The sequence below is a fragment of the Oryctolagus cuniculus genome, chromosome 7 (genome assembly GCF_051225735.1).
Source record: "Oryctolagus cuniculus isolate XC-2025 breed Fujian yellow rabbit chromosome 7, ASM5122573v1, whole genome shotgun sequence".
In the NCBI taxonomy this organism is placed as follows: domain Eukaryota; kingdom Metazoa; phylum Chordata; class Mammalia; order Lagomorpha; family Leporidae; genus Oryctolagus; species Oryctolagus cuniculus.
In genome coordinates this window covers 2,514,223-2,531,556 of record NC_142873.1, presented here as the reverse complement: position 1 = coordinate 2,531,556, position 17,334 = coordinate 2,514,223, and the positions used below count along the sequence as shown (strand labels likewise).

Here is a 17,334-nt window from a genome sequence, read left to right as displayed (position 1 = left end):
AGCTTCTTGTGATCTTCAAAAAGTGGAGTGGTTACATGGTCTGATTGACAGGTGGCTTGATAGGATTACATGGGTTTGAAGAAGGTGTGGCCTCAAGCTCAAGAACTATCAACCTTGGGGGCTGGTGCCATGGCTCACTTGGTTAATGACGAGACCAAGGCAACTTCAGCTGGCTGACAAGGTCACAGCAGAAGGTCTGTCTCAGCAAGGCATGAGAAGGACAGCTGTGGCCCTCTTGGTGGTTTTAGGTTTGATGGGAACTACAAGCTGGAGCTTCCTGGTGGTCCTGCTAATGATTGCTGTATTCCAAATTTTACGGAAGAGCACTTAGTCTCATAACCTCCAAAATGTCCATTGCCTGGTAGACCTTTAATCAAGCAGAATGTTAGTGTAGAAGAAAGGGTTAATGCCTTATGCAAGGTTGAGCTGTTTGTAGAAAAGAATTAAAAGGCAACAGGCTCTCTGGTATATGCTTCCCACTGGAATAAAGATAGATGTTAATAAAGCTTTAATTCACTATATGCTACAAATACTACAATGGTTAGGATGTCAAAACTGTAGAATAGATCTAAGTAAACCTTTAAATAAGTGCAATAAAGAAATTAAAGAATTACAGAAAATATTGCAAAGAGGGGATACATTTTAAAAAGGGCCTGCTTTGAACTTGGGGCTTCTAGTAAAGATTAGATTAGGAAGGTACTATTGTAGCTTATGTAGCCAATTTCTGCATAGTTCAGCAGCATTCGAGGCCTTGGCTTGTGTGGGCAGCCTGTTATCTTGCACCTGTCTGAGATTGTAACCCATGCTCTGAGTATGCCCTTGAAAATAAAAAAAAAAAATTGTAAGAAGAAAAAATCATTATGTGGCTTATGATATAAAAATAAAGTCTGGTGCTCAAAAGCCAGAGCCATGCCATCAGCCTTGCTGTGTCTCTCATTTCTTTGAGCACCGACACCTCTCACACCTTTGGGCCCCTGAACTAACTGGAGCTGGTCTCCGGCAGGTTAATCCTCCACCTGTGGCACCAGCATCTATATGGGCACCGGGTTCTAGTTCCGATTGCTCCTCTTCCAGTCCAGCTCTCTGCTGTGGGCAGAGGTGGGGGCAGTGGAGGATGGCCCAACTGCTTGGGCCCCTACAGCTGCATGGGAGACCAGGAAGAAGCATCTGGCTCCTGGCTATAGATTGGTGAAGCGCTGGGCATAGTGGCCATTTGGAGAGTGAACCAGTGCAAGGAAGACCTTTCTCTCTGTTTCTCTCTCACACTGTCTATAACTCTACTTGTCAAAAAAACCCTATCAACCTTGAATTCTCACACATTATATTCCCCCTTCAAAGATTCCTGAACCTTAATCTTAAGGGAATCCTGAAGGATATAAACTCATTATATCTTCTGTATCTACTTCCAGCTGATCATGGATGAAATCCCTGCCTGTATTGGGTCCAGAAGTCTCTTCATATTTCATCTAATGAGTCTATTTGATGAGCTGGAGATTTTTCAGTCACCACCAATGGTTGTGTTCCCTGAATGGTTATCATTATTCTCAGAAGTTGTTGAATTCTAAAACACACAAGTTTATCAATGAGTATTAGCAAAACGGTGGTAAAACAAATTGCAAGTGTAGTACACTTTAATATGGATCAAATCTATTTTATACATTCCCAGATAGTGGATGGTGATAGACTGTATTTGCAGATTGTGAAACCATTTATCCCAAGTATAGAGATTTTTAATGTCTCTTTCAGTAAACAAATTACTGATAGAGATGGCAAATTCCTTTAATCATTGCACATGTTCCTCCTTGCTCTATCAGTATATGCTCCAAGGCCTGTTGGTTGTTCATAACTACCTTAGAGGGTCCACAGATGTATTTGCTGTAAAATTTGGTCTGAAATGTAAACCAGATTGCCTAAAGCAATAGTCAAGTTTTTAAAATTAGCTTCATGTGGCACCCAGGACCATCTATTATTGTAATAGAAGAAGGCACTATGAATTTTTCCTGCCAATTACAACTCCCAGAGAGAATCAAAAGAAGAGGTGGGCACCTTATGTTTGCCTTAAAGTGCTGCAGTCCTGATGTGACAACAACAAAAGCTTTACTTTTGAAGAGGTATTTAAGAGTACCTAGAACTCCTAATAACATTGACCAGAAAGACCTGGTCACGAGATATTTCAGTCAAACTTTTAACAGTAAAACAAAAAGAAAATTCCAAAATGTGCATGACAGAAATGTCACATAAATTTCAAAGGATTTCCAACTACATTCACAGGTGACTTCTCATTAGAATCTCTATGGTCTATGAGAGAATGGAGAGATATAGTGTGAGTCTTAAGAGAAAAAAATCAGTCAACAGAGAATAGTATACCCTGCAAATTTCTCATTTCTCATTTATGAATAAATGTGAAGCAAAGACTTACCATAACAAAAAGAAACTGAATTTGTCACCACTCACACAGTCTTACAAAAGAAGTTCTTGTGATATGATTGGTGATTTACAGCCAAAAACTTTTCTGTAGTCATTACATTCATGAGGTTACACACCAGGGTGAATTCTTTGATGTATTATGAGTTGTGACTTTTGGCCAAAGTTTTCCCCTGTGTGAATTCTCTGGTGGATTATGTGTTGTTACTTATAGACAAAAGGTTATTCCACAGTCATTTCATTCATAAGGTTTCTCTCCCGTGTGAAGTCTCTGATGCACTACAAGATGTGACTTCTTGCCAAAGGCTTTTCCAGTTTCAACATTCGTGAGGTTTCTCCCCTGTGTGAATTCTCTGATGGATTGTAAGATGTGACTTATAGCTGAAGACTTTTCCACAGGCATTACATTCATAACATTTCTCCCCTATGTGAATTCTCTGATGCTTTATGAGTTGTGACTTATAGACAAAAGCTTTTCCACAGCAATTATGTTCATAAGGTTTCTCTCCTGTGTGAATTCTCTGATGCCTTACAAGATGATATTTCTTGCCAAGGACTTTTCCAGTTATTCAGAAGGTTTCTCCCCTGAGTGAATTCTCTGATGCACTATGAGATATGACTTATAGACAAAAGCTTTTCCACAGCAATTATGTTCATAAGGTTTCTCTCCTGTGTGAATTCTCTGATGCCTTACAAGATGATATTTCTTGCCAAGGACTTTTCCAGTTATTCAGAAGGTTTCTCCCCTGTGTGAATTCTCTGATGTTTTATGAGTTGTGACTTATAGACAAAAGCTTTTCCACAGCCATTACATTCATAAGGTTTCTCTCCTGTGTGAATTCTCTGATGCCTTACAAGATGAGATTTCTTGCCAAGGACTTTTCCAGTTATTCAGAAGGTTTCTCCCCTGTGTGAATTCTCTGATGTTTTATGAGTTGTGACTTATAGACAAAAGCTTTTCACAGCCATTACATTCATAAGGTTTCTCTCCTGTGTGAATTCTCTGATGTATTACAAGATGTGACTTCTTGCCAAAGGCCTTTCCACAGTCATTACATTCATAATGTTTCTCTCTTGTGTGAATTCTCTGATGCCTTACAAGATGTGACTTCTGCCAAAGGCTTTTCCACAGTCATTGCATTCATAAGGTTTCTCCCCTGTGTGAATTCTTTGATGGATTATTAGTTTTGACTTATAGCCAAAGGCTTTTCCACAGTCATTACATTCATAAGGTTTCTCTCCCGTGTGAATACTCTGATGTACTAGGAGATGTGATTTCTGGCCAAAGGCTTTGCCACAGTCACGACATTCATAAGGTTTCTCCCCTGTGTGAGTTCTCTGAAGAATTATGAGATTTGCTGGATTCTGTCCCAGTTGCTTCTCTTCCAGTCTAGCTCTCTGCTGTGGCCTGTGAAGGCAGTGGAGGATGGCCCAAGTCCTTGGGCCCTGCACCCACATGGGAGACCAGGAGAAAGCACCTGGCTCCTGGTTTCGGAATGGTGCAGCACACCAGCCGTAGTGGCCATTTGGGGGTGAACCAACAGAAGGAAGACCTTCCTCTCTGTGTCTCTCTCTCCCACTGTCTAACTCTGCCTGTCAAAAAAAAGTGTTTTCTAGCTCATTCTGACATCACCAGCCTGGGTATCTCCCCAGTTTTTTCTATAAACACTCATATGTGATAATTTGAGTTTCTGGAGGCTTTTGATCAGCTGTCTCTTATTTTCAATGAAATCTTCATTTCCTATGCCTTTCTTATCTTTTTTGTTTGAGTAAGAATCCATTCTTCAAACTCCACTCCCAAACAAATCTTCAACATTCAACATGAAACCATGAGCTTATTTGACCTTGGGATTCAGAATCTCAAGACTTTCTTGGTGAGTTTAGGATCACTTATTTTCATGTTTCTATACAAGTTCATGCTTAGCTTCAGGATTTCTGATGTCATTGCACAGACACTTACTTATGACCATCTCTTAGCATTTATTTATTTATTTATATGCTTGAGAGTCAGACAGAATTAGATAGAAGGGAGAATGAAACAGAAGATTGCCAGCCGCAGGCTTTCTCCTCCAATGTTTCTAGCTACCCATTTTTTCTTATTTTATATGAAAGGCACTGAGAAAGAGAAAAGAGAGAGAAAGAGAGTTCACATTTATTGGTACAGTCATGAGATCCTTAAAATAGCAAGTTCTGTGCCTGGCCAAAGCCATGAGTGGGGACTCAATCTGAAACAAGTATCTATTACTTCCACAACTAACAAGAACTGAAGAAAAGAATAAATGCATGAAAAAAATGTATTAAATATAGAGGACAAATCAGAATTTGGGGAATGTATCTAACCTAGAAAAAAAAGCCTTAGTTACATCAGAAAAAGGATTGTAATTTTTTTTTAAATCAAAGAACATCTTCATCAAGAACAAAAGAGTTAGAGATATAATGGCATCCCCAGAAACTCTAGAATTTCTTGTCTAATGCAAAAAAACAGCTGTCATCAGGAGTGACACTTGGGAAAAATTCATCGAAAGAGCCTCAGTCAACATCTGCTGCACTGCTTCTGCCTTGCCCTCCCTCATTATGTACATACTGACCTGGAAGGCTCTGATTTAGGCATTCATTCATCCATGGCTCTGCTCCTTGCTCCAACTTAAAGATCAAATCAGGTTTGGTAATGCAGTGCCCTATTAATGGAAACAATGTAAGATTTTGTGAAATCATTATCTTGGGTTATTTAAAGGACTACAGCTTATTCTAGGAACTATGCAACAAATGTTCCAATTTGAATCCTTTCCCAGATGGTAGACATTCATGGACTCAAATCCCATACCTGCCCATCATTAAACTTTATAAAGTGTTCACTTATTTTTCAAATAGCAAGAAAATGCTATCATTGGATATGTGATGGGTGTCACTCACCCAAGAAGAGCAGGCTGCTGTAGGTCTCCAACATCACATCCCTGTACAGAATTTTCTGAGCTTTGTACATATTCTTCCATTCCTCCCAGGTAAAGTAAACAGCCAGGTCTTCAAATGTTAGCATCACCTGTAATAGAACACTTCTGGTCAACATATTAACACTGTCATAAAACAAACACTGACAGTTTTTATCTTATACATAGGTATGAATGAAAAATGAAGGATGTGTTTTCATTTTAGAATTATTGAGCATTTGGACAGCCACACAGAAGCATTCAGCAGGGAGTCAAACCTATGGTGTAAAGACTGAAAAATGCCAAACGAAGAAAATAGGAGTTTCAGGTCACAAGGGGCTACATCTGTCAAGGGGAATTGCACAGCAGGCTGAAAGGAGGACAATATTGACTCCTGAATGAACTATGTTAAAGAGAAGAATGTAGAGTAATCAAGTGAAAAGATAAGAAACCATCAGTGGAGCTATGTTGGGAATGAACAGAGAAGAATTTCACCATGCAAAGTCACTTCAAATATGGCAGGTACAAAATATTTTTAAAAAGAGGACAGGCATTCATCTTGGTGTTTATGATGCCAGCTAAGATACCCTAGTTCTACCTCAAAGTTCCTAGGTTCAATTTCCAGTGCCAGTTCCAGTTTCCAGCTCCCAGCTAATGCTGGAGAAGCAGTAGTGATGCCACCAATGAGAAAGAGGTAGACTCTATTCCTGACTTCTGGCTTCAGTTCTGCCCAACCTTTGCTTGGTATGGCAATTTATGGGGTGAATAAGTGCATAGGGGCTCTCTTTTTATTTCTCTCTCGATCCATCAACTTCTTTCTCAATCAAGCTCATAAATATTTTTAAATAAGAGAGAAGATTCAAGTAAGACAAAGAATAGAAAATAGCTTTTGACTTTGACTATTCTTTTCTAGTAACATACATTTGAAGAACTGAGATAGCATTATACAAAATTGGGGCCGGCGCCATGGCTCACCTGGTTATTCCTCTGTCTGTGGTGCTGGCACCCCATATGGGCACTGGGTTCTAGTCCCAACTGCTCCTATTCTAGTCCAGTCTCTGCTGTGGCCCAGGGGGCAGTGGAGGATGACCCAGGAGCTTGGGCCCCTGCACCCACATGGGAGACCAGGAAGAAGCACCTGGATCCTGGCTTCAGATCTGCACAGTGCCACCAGCCGTAGCAGCTATTTGGGGAGTGAACCAAAGGAGGGAAGACCTTTCTCTCTGTCTCTCTTTCTCACTGTCTATATCTCTACTTGTCAAATAAATTAAAAAAAATTATACCAAATTAAAGTGAAAAAATGGAATTAATTGCCCAAAAACAGAACTTGGGAAAGAGTACAGTACAATCTGCATTTGTGACTGAGAGAAATGCATAGGGATTTGTTTAAGAACTCACAGTAGACACCAGCATTGTGGTACAGCCAGTTAAGCTTCCAACTGCAATGCTGGCATTTCATGTGAAGACTATTTGAGTCCAGGGTACTCCATTCCAATCTACCTCTGCTAAATTTCCTGAAAGAGCAGTGAAAGATTGCTTAAGTATTTGGGCCCCTTCAGCAAATCTGGAGACTTAGATGGAATTCCAGGCACTTGGCTTTTAGTCCCAGCCGTTGTGGTCATTTGAGGAATGAACCAGTAGAAGGAAGGTGTCTCTTTCTCTCTGCCCATCTCTCTCAATCTCTGTAGCTCTGTCTTTCAAATAAATAAGTAAATCTTAAAAAATAAAAGAACCTGTAGTAGATTCTTTTCCCCACACATTCCTGATCCTATCCCTGAATCAAATTTAGCTTCTCAAAACTATTAAGGACTGCATTACTTTAACAATTCAAAAACAAGCTTAACTGATTTGTGTTTTTTAGTACTAGGTAACTTTTACTCTTGCAGAATGTCAAGTGTTTATTTCCAGGGTAGCACACAAATACTGCTCACTACATCATCTTTGTTGTTTCAGGCATCATGGCCCCCAAAATTTAGCATATTGTATGCAAAGTTTCAACTTAAAACATGAGGCCGGCGCCGCGGCTCACTAGGCTAATCCTCCGCCTAGCGGCGCCGGCACACCGGGTTCTAGTCCCGGTCGGGGCGCCGGATTCTGTCCCGGTTGCCCCTCTTCCAGGCCAGCCCTCTGCTGTGGCCAGGGAGTGCAGTGGAGGATGGCCCAGGTGCTTGGGCCCTGCACCCCATGGGAGACCAGGAAAAGCACCTGGCTCCTGGCTCCTGCCATCGGATCAGCGCGGTGCGCCGGCCGCAGCGCGCCGGCCGCGGCGGCCATTGGAGGGTGAACCAACGGCAAAGGAAGACCTTTCTCTCTGTCTCTCTCTCTCACTGTCCACTCTGCCTGTCAAAAAAATAAAAAATAAAAAAAAAAAAATAAAAAAAAAAAAAAACATGAAACAAATGTATATTTTGCTAAGGCAACAGAAAGACTAGAGGCCAAATAGTTGTATCTTAGATTATTGTAATATTTCATAATCATGGCAAATTCATTATTCATCTTATTTGTGTACAATTCTCTGAGAATAAATTTTGTTTATTTTCCCATTTTAATTAATAAACTATTATAATTCTTCTAAAATGAAAACTGACAACAAGCTGAGCAGTAATTAAGAAAATCACTTATAGGGGATGTAATAATTTTCCTTAGTCTTGGAAATATATGATGGTGCCTAGAATCGTACCTGGAAGAGAAAACAAATGGAAGGAGTTAAAAGAAAACTTATCTGGTTTTCTTTTATATTGACTGGGAAAAAAAAGAATGTGATATAATGAATAAAGAGTAATGAACACATTAACCGAGGAAACATCAGCTTCCCTGTAGAGAAATGAATAAACATGAAAATATATAAAAAAACCACATCCACTTCTATTAAGTAATAGAGATTAAACAGAATTATTATTGGCTTAACAAAAGCATCATCTACAAATTTGTAAAATAATAATGTAATACTAATATAGTAAAATTTAAGAGTGTTCAAATAAATGAGGTTATCAAAGAGATGAACATTATACTGTCACTAAATTTTACACTGAAGAAAGTTATTTTGGAATTATCATTTTTCTATTAATGTAAAAGTATCACACAGGATTCCATATTTGTTGTATACATTAGGACACTTTTATTTATTTTATAGACCTGAAATTCTATAGAAAGCATGCAATTTACAGAGTCACATTTTTTGGCCAAAATTGCATCGGGACAAATATACATGGTGTATATTTAATGCAATACACTTTACCAGTAATGATCCCAAATGAAACCATTCCTTCACGTCTCTGGATTTCATTTTTCATTTGCTTACCCCCCTGGGATATCAGCAAATGTGATAGAAACAGATAGTTTATAAAGTATTTGCCTTCTCAGATTTTCCTTATCTTCTGGAAAGCCCTGGGTCATGCCCATTGAAAAGATAGGATTTTACCAAGATTCATCACAAACCACCAGACCTTTAAATGAAACCATCTCTAAGGCATGAGTGTCAATCAGTTCCTCAGATCAGTCCTTCTCTTCTTATCCCAGGCTGATGATAGGAACTGCCCAGCTGAGCCCATCCCAAAATATTGAATTAGAATTATAAAATCAAATGGCTATTTTTTAAGCCTTTGTATTTTCTGATTTGTCCTACATCAAATGCTGATACACCCAGGGGAGAAAATTCCATTATATGCAAAATAAAATTAATAGAACTTCACAATATCATGTAGAAGTTTCCATAAACATGGGACCTGCACTGCCACATGGCAAGTAAAATTGCCACCTGGAATGCAAGCTACCCCATATGGTTTGTATTCTGACTGCTCTGCTTTTGATCCAGCTCCCTTCTAATGGCCTGAGAAAAGTACTGGAAGAAGGCCCACGTACTTGGATAAATGTTACTAATATAGGAGACCCAGATGAAGCTCTTGGCCTCAGCCTGTCCCAGCCCTGCCCATTGCAGCATTCTGGGGGAGTGACTCAGCAGATGCAAGATTAGTGTGTCTCCCTCTCTCTATATATAACACTTTCAAATAATTTTTTAAAATATTAGAAAAAAGCTCCAATAAACATGATCTGTGCCTATCAATTGTATCTTAGCAAAGCTGCTGATGCTAAAAAAATTTAGTCCTGGGAAACATACAAATGAATTCATTGGAGATCATAAGATAATGCTTCACATTTCTGCTTATATGCGGTCATATTTTTTGTTTATATTTTAAGAAACTTAGCACATGAAATCTGATTTAGTGTAATTTTACTATTCAGAAAATAGAAAAAACAGTAATTTTCTGAAGCTGCATGTATACTAAATATTGGTCAAGACTTTCAAGAAGAAATTACAATGAAAGAGAAATTTTATGATATGCTTTTTGAAGTCACACAATACATACATAACATTAAGATCAAAAGGAAAGGCATACTCAGGGCAATCTTTTAAAGCAATACTTATTTGAAACTGGTGACAGTTTCTAAAATTAATCTGAAAAATACATGTGTTCTTAAATGAAGTGTGGCAAAATAGAAATCACCATCTGGGTTGATCCTCTTCCTGTGGTGTTGGCATCCCATATGGGTGCCAGGTTCTAGTTCCGGTTGCTCTTCTTCCAGTCCAGCTCTCTGCTGTGGCCCAGGAGGGCAGTGGAGGATGGCCCAAGTGCTTGGGCCCCTGCACCCACATGGGAGACCAGGAAAGAAGCTCCTGGCTCCTGGCTTTGGATCGGCATAGCTCTGGCCATAGCGGCCATTTGGGGAGTGAACCAATGGAAGGAAGGCCTTTCTTTCTGTCTCTCTCTCTCACTATCTGTAGCTCTACCTGTCAAATAAACAAAAATCTTAAAAAAAAAATCACCATCTAAAAGTTAGAATGCCAGGCATGTGCAAATCACGTGACACTACTCAAACCACTTATCTCCTGAAATACAATTTATTTCATCTCTTTGACATGCAGAGACCCTCACAGATGTTCCTGGAGCTACCAGGAAGAATTACTAGCAGCATAGCATTACTATGCAGCAGCATAACTCTAGATACCAAGTGTATGGCAGACTAGGTTTCACAGACCTCCTTTTCTGGAAATCATGAGAGCAGAATGAAGTAATGGGCATGTGGTAGGAAGCAATGTAGACAGTGACTCTCTGACATGAGAGTTTATTCCTCCACCCCAGGCCATACCCTCATGATCACTTAAATAAGTTAGGCCCCTGCCTGTATTTCTAATACATTCACATTTTTTCTTCCAATATCACCTGGGCTTTCATAATTTATGGATGAGGTAAGGTAATATCAACTAAATCTTGTTCATTCTGATCAGTGTGATCAATAACTGTTTGGACCGTGCAAATCTAGGATCTTTGAATTTCAGTGACTTTTTTCTCTGCTCTGAAGCAGTAAGGTATTGTCTCAAGGCATCAAGTGTTATTTTGTCAGAAATGATTCTTATTCCTGGAGCTTCTTTCTTCATGTGTTATAAAACCTACTCACTTCTAAAGAAAATGGGACTGTCACCCAGTACCCAAACTTCCATGTTCCTGGAAATTAGGTGTTGTATAAACATCTATAACCTCAAATGAGTAGTGCTGACAGTCTACACAGTGTAGGAAACCAGAAAGTTCTTTTGGAGAAGATTTACCATGACCCCCCACAAATGCAACTGCCACATAGTGTAAGTCAGCCTGCACATATCTCACAATTTCTCAGGGAATGTGGGAACATTTCACTAGTACTACTAATATAATCATCTTACAAATGAGTAAACAGTGGCAGAGGTGCAACCTACATTCACCCCCATACACCTTTCAGCTAAAATGGTCTGAAAACCCACCTCCATTCTGTGGCCATCTTGGATGAGACAGTCTATAGGACTTGTGGAACTACCTTCTGTACACCTGGAGTCACACTGGTCTTGTGTCAGTACATCATTTGACAAAAAAAATCCTTGAAAGCCCAATCTAATTCACCTTTTCTCCAATGCTAGAACTGAGGATCTACCACTGGTGTCTCTTCCTGGACCAGCCAAGATCTTTATGATGCATGTGAATGACAGATTCTAACACCTCAGACCCATGACTGTCGCCTATACCAGCAAGAGACAGGCACGTGTACTGCTCTCCAAGGTTCCTTATAACTCCACACTAACAATCATAGACACAGAAACCACCCACACAGTACTTGAGTAATGTGAGGAAAGCCCAGCACCAGGAATTCTATGAAGATGGTGGTAGTGGTTGGAATGGAACATGCTGAGAAGACAGCCAAGAAAAAAAAAAAACCCAAGGGCTCTTTTTAACAAAATACATTCACAGAAGAAACTAATATTCCTAAAAAAAACTATTTTTAATTCTTTAAAATGGTGCTTGATCTTACCTACTAAAATAATTGTGGGCCATCAATGGATTGTATTTCACATTGAGGAAAATTATTCTAATACTTTAAGTGGATTAATATGGCTGGAAAACAAAGTGAGTATCTTCTGAAATGTTTGTGAATATTTAAAATTGCAGTACCTGGTAATTCTATACCCAAAAGTTACTGAAATTGATCTATTTATCACTTCATCCAGTCATCTGTAACAAAACTTTATTTTTTAAGAACTGCACTTAATTTGTGGTTTCTCCCACAAATGAGGCAAAGACATGAGGATGTCATGGAGCCCCTGCTTTTACTCATTTTACTGTCTCAATGAGAATGGGCATGAAATTATGATCAACTTCTTGGGGATTTGGGTGGTAGTAGCATAGGCCATTGACTCTTGGCCCATAGCTATTGATCAGTTTTCTATGTATAATGTATTAATTGTGCTGTTCAAATTCCTGTATCATCTTTAATCTGGTAATTGCCTTTCAGTGACTTTATTCTACAAATTGAAGGAGGTCAGTCTTTTTTTAAAAATATTTTTTAAAGATTTATTTAAAGATTTAAAGATTTATTTATTTATTTAAGAGGCAGAGTTACAGAAAGAGAGGCGGAGACAGAGAGGTTTTCCAACTACTGCTTCACTCTCCAAATGGCCACAATGGCCAGAGCTGCGCTGATCTGAAGCCAGGAACCAGGAGTTTCCTCCGGGTCTCCCACACTGGTGAATGGGCTCAAGCACTTGGGCCATCTTCTACTGCTTTCCCAGGCCATACTAGAGAGCTGGATCAGAGGAGGAGCACTGGGGCATGAACCAGTGCCCATGTGGGATGCTGGCACTGCAAGCAGATTCTTAATCTATTATGTCACAGTGCCAGTGCCAGGACCTCAGTCTTGAGCTTCCATCTTAAGTAATTTCACCTCAGACATAGAAACAAATAATTTCTTAGTTCCCAGCATCATACTATTTAAACAGAAAATCAAGTTGCAGGCATAAGAGAACTACAGTGGTATAGTGGATTCCCATGTCCTTTCCAGAAGTTTTTGCTCTCTAGCCACATGCCTCTGCGAGCAGAAGTTGCTCATTTTTGGAATTGGAGATGAAGATAATGTGGGAATTTCTGAGAAGAGAGAAAGTGGGAAGGCTACTCTAAGTTGTTGACTGGCCTTTTACAACTCACTTCCTCTCCCTGGGTCTTAGTTAAACCTTCTGGGTAATGACTGGCATTTATAATTTCAAGCACTGAGTCAGAGAGATGAGCTGTAATACTTGATTAGTACTTATTGAAGAATGAAAAAGATAGTCCCAGTGATATAGAGAGTGGTGACCACAGAGTCCCTCAAGGACTAAAATTTGAGGTCAATCTTGAGCTACTCATCACTAATGGAAATACACAGTAATGTACCAACCTGCATTGTCTCATCATGTTTTATTTTCTAATAATTTGATTCATTAACATATTTTGTAAAAACAGAGATTGAATGGCACCTTTCCCCACATGCACAAAAGGTCTATTTCCTGAATTAACTATATTAGGTCAGTAGACACACATTTTCTTATAAATTAATAGCCATATGCACAAATAAGTATAGAATGTATCATGCAGAAAAGTCACATTGTATGTGGAAATTAATTTGGAATATTACACTTACTGTGTAAAGTGAGTATTAAGATTCCTTTTGTTATAATTTCAATACTATCTGATTAACCTGCAACCTGCATGTAGATGGATCTGTTATATTCCTCATAGTGATTTATTTTAAAAAATATGAATAGTGGATATCATATGGAGCTCAGACTTTGTTATCATTTTCCTACTCATCAGTTTTAGTTTCAAAATATTCTGTCTTATGGACTGCTGTATTGATTTTACATGTACACTACAATCAGTAATCTATATTCTAGTTTGTGTAGGTGTACACAGATAATTTGTTGGGTACATGCATGCACCCAGGTTGGTAAGATAGTATTAAAATAATAACAAAAGGAATCCTAACACTCACTTTACACAGTAAGTCCTACTCAGAGTTGGCTGCCCATGAGGCAGACATCTGGGTGCTTTCCGTCGTGATGCACTGAATTGTGTCTCTCCAAAGTTTCTATCTTCAATCTCTAACCTGCAGTGTGACTTTATGTGGAGATGGTGCCTTTAATGGCACAATTAAAGTAAAAAAAAATCAAATGTGTGAGACCCTAACCCAGGCTGATAACCTTAAAAGAGAAACAAGAGATGGACATGAACAAAGGAAATATGAGATGACACAGCAAGATGATATCTGACTGGAAGCCAGGGAGTTGTCAGGAGAAAGCAAACATACGACACTTTGATCTTGGACTTCCAACTTATAGAACTATGTGAAAATAAATGTCTTTAAACAATCCAATGTTCAGTAATTTGTTATGGTGACTTTGGCAAACTAAACAAAGTCTACCTCTCTCTGTATTATCTGCTGCCACCTACATGATCCACACAAGTTTTCAGAGAAATACGAAAATTACAAATTGATGGGGCTAGCATTGTGGTGCAGCCAGTTAAGCTACTGCCTGTGAGGCTGGCATCCATGTGGGTACTAGTTCAAGTCCTGACTGCCCCATTTTTGATCCAGGTTCCTGCTGGTGCACCTGGGGAAGTGGTGGAGGATAGTCCAAGTACTTGAGGCCCTGAATCTACAAGGGATATCCAAATGAAGGTCCTGATTCCTGGCTTCATACTGGCCCAGCTCTGGCATTTGTAGCCCTCTGGGAAGTGAACCAGCAGATGGAAGACATTTTTGTCTTTCTCTGCCTCTCCCTATCTCTGTGTAACTCTGCCTTTCAAAAAATAAATCTTTTAAAAAAAGAAGTAAACCATAGCTTTAGTATCTAAAGACCTAAACCAGAGAAAGAGAAAAAAAAAAGATTAAAGGAAAGACATAACAAAAATGTAGATGAAGCTAGCACTGTAGCACAGTGGATTAAGCTGCTGTCTACAATTCTGGCATATTGTACATGTGCCAGTTTGTGTCCTAGTCACTCTACTTGTGATCCAGTTACCTGATATTGGACCTGGGAAAGCAGCAGAAGATGACCCAAGTGTGTGGGCTTCTGTCACCCACATGGGAGACCCAGATGAACCTCCTGGCTTCAGCCTGGACCACTCTTAGCCATAGCAGTCATTTTGATCAATGAACCAATGAATAGAAGATCTCTGTGTAACTATGCCTGCCAAATTAATAAATATTTTTAAAGATTTATTTATTTGAAAGGCAGAGTTTCAGAGAACACATAGAGATCATCCATCTGCTACTCCACTCCCCAAATGGTAGCAATGGCAGAGGTATGTCAACCAGAATCCAGAATCCAAAAGCTTCTTCTGGGTCTCCCACATGGATGCAGGAGCCCAAAGACTTGGGGCATCTTTGGGTGTTTCCCCAAGCACATTAACAGGGAGCTGGATTGTAAGTGGAGCAACTGGGATATGAACCAGTGCCCATATGGGATTCTGACACTGCAGGTAGAGTCTTTATTTGCTAGACCACAGCACAAGCCTAAATAAATATTTCTTTAAAATTTAAAGGAAAATGCAAGATTTCTAAATTATGGTTGTTCATATGAATACATTCTGAAAAGTACATAACTTGATCCAAATTAAAATTTAAAATTTATTTTTAAGATATTGATTCTTGTGTCCCTACACCATAAGATATACATCAACTTTCACAGGTTTTATTGTGCACTTATTCATGAAGTTTCATAGGTGTAATCAATAGTGAGGCTCAAATAACAGTCCTAACCAGGGATCCCACTAAATTTAAGCAGGGTATTCAACAGAAATTTTTAAAAAGTTTAAAAACATGTATCAGGGCTGGCACCGTGGCTCAATAGGCTAATCCTCTGCCTTGCGGCACAGGCACACCCAGTTCTAGTCCTGGTCGGGGCACCGGATTCTGTCCCGGTTGCCCCTCTTCCAGGCCAGCTCTCTGCTGTGGCCAGGGAGTGCAGTGGAGGATGGTCCAAGTGCTTGGGCCCTGCACCCCATGGGAGACCAGGATAAGTGCCTGGCTCCTGCCATCGGATCAGCGCAGTGTGCTGGCCATGGTGGCCATTGGAGGGTGAACCAACATCAAAAGGAAGACTTTTCTCTCTGTCTCTCTCACTGTCCACTCTGCCTGTCAAAAAAAAAGTATCAGAAGAAAAATAAATAATTTACTTAGTGCATCTCACTATAACTATAGTATTGCCTAAATTTTCAATAGTCAGAAGTACTCAAAAAATCCAGCAGGTGGCAGAGATGGTCTAGCATTTTGAGTAATACAGTTTGTAAGTTATTTGGCTAGAGAAAATAAGAATTCATAGATTACAAACTAAAATAATTAAGGTGGCCCTATAAAAAAAGCTCAAAGAGTTCAAGTATTAAAATTTATTACCTTAGACTTAATTATCAAAAAGGTAATTATTTCAACTATTCCCTATTTGGCAGCCCAATTTTATCTATTAAATCTGGAAAAAATAAATAGCACCTCATGTTAGATTACTAAAATCTTAATGCTATGTGCCACCCATATGTCCACTGTACCTTATATCTAATATCAATGTATCTGATATCTTTCATCAGATAAATGATGTGTCTCAACTATTACAAGTATGGAGACTATTTTATTCAAAGCTTTTCCAAAAGCTCCTCAATCTCTGCCTTCACTTTGAAAGGACACTTCTAGGATATATATGGCACCTCATTGATTTTGCCAGCAAACACAATTTTTTCAATGGGAATAAATCATATTGATAACATCCTCCTTGAATGACACTATTTGACACATTGTGAAGAACAAACAAGGCTAATATCTTATAGTCCTTGGGTTTTTGTATACTGCATATTGTCTACTAGGACCCTGGCCATGGATATAGAACAATAAAACCTGAGCATGGCTACTAAGACCTCTTTACCATAGAATGGATCCAAACTTGGCATACTCCATGTGGCAGAGGGGATGGCCTCCAATGTCTACTGTCTATGTCCAGATGTCAGGTTATGGCAGGAAATCACCTCTCTAACAAATAAGAAAAGCTATTTAAGTTCAGCTGGACACCATTCTTCTGACTGTTGATATAGCTACTGTTGGTCTGTTGGTTGCAATACAGAGACCTAAAGTTGTCAGAGACATTATCACTGGCAAACATGAAGCTATGCTAACAAAGCATAAACCAAGAGTTCTGGCATAATGTCTATTTTAACATAATTGCTCAGAACTCCTCTAGCCCAAACCTTGGAGAGTTGGAAACTGTTATACTCAGCCTACCCATAAATGGAACATTGTGCCAGGTGGGTTTTGCATACTTGAACTGCAAGGAGAGTATCACAAAAATTAATGCTCCAAACTGATCCAGCTCTCTGCTAATGTGTCTGGGAAGGCAACATAGGATGTTTCAAATGCTTGGGCCCCTGCACTCATGTGGGAGATGTGGAAGAAGCTCCTGGCTTTTGATATCAGCCTAGTCTAGCCACAATCATTGCAGCCATTTGGGGAATGAACAAATCAGAAGAAAGATCAATCTCTCCCTCTCTCACTCTATGACACTTTCAAATGCATAAATCAATCTTTTAAAAAGTAGATCATTTCTCAGCACTTATCATGACTGTCAAGGAACAATTTAATACTTTATCCCTTTTAGTAT

At 39.3% G+C, this 17,334-nt stretch overlaps 1 long non-coding RNA gene across 1 annotated transcript in view; it reads left to right on the top strand.

Annotated features, from left to right (window-relative positions):
• Positions 1-11,328, top strand: part of LOC149125258 (uncharacterized) — a 140,667-nt gene extending 129,339 nt beyond the window's left edge. Inside the window, exon 8 of the long non-coding RNA XR_016236862.1 lies at positions 11,302-11,328. This is a non-coding gene — a long non-coding RNA (uncharacterized LOC149125258). The remainder of the gene's footprint in view (positions 1-11,301) is intronic.
• Positions 11,329-17,334: the final 6,006 nt, after the last annotated feature.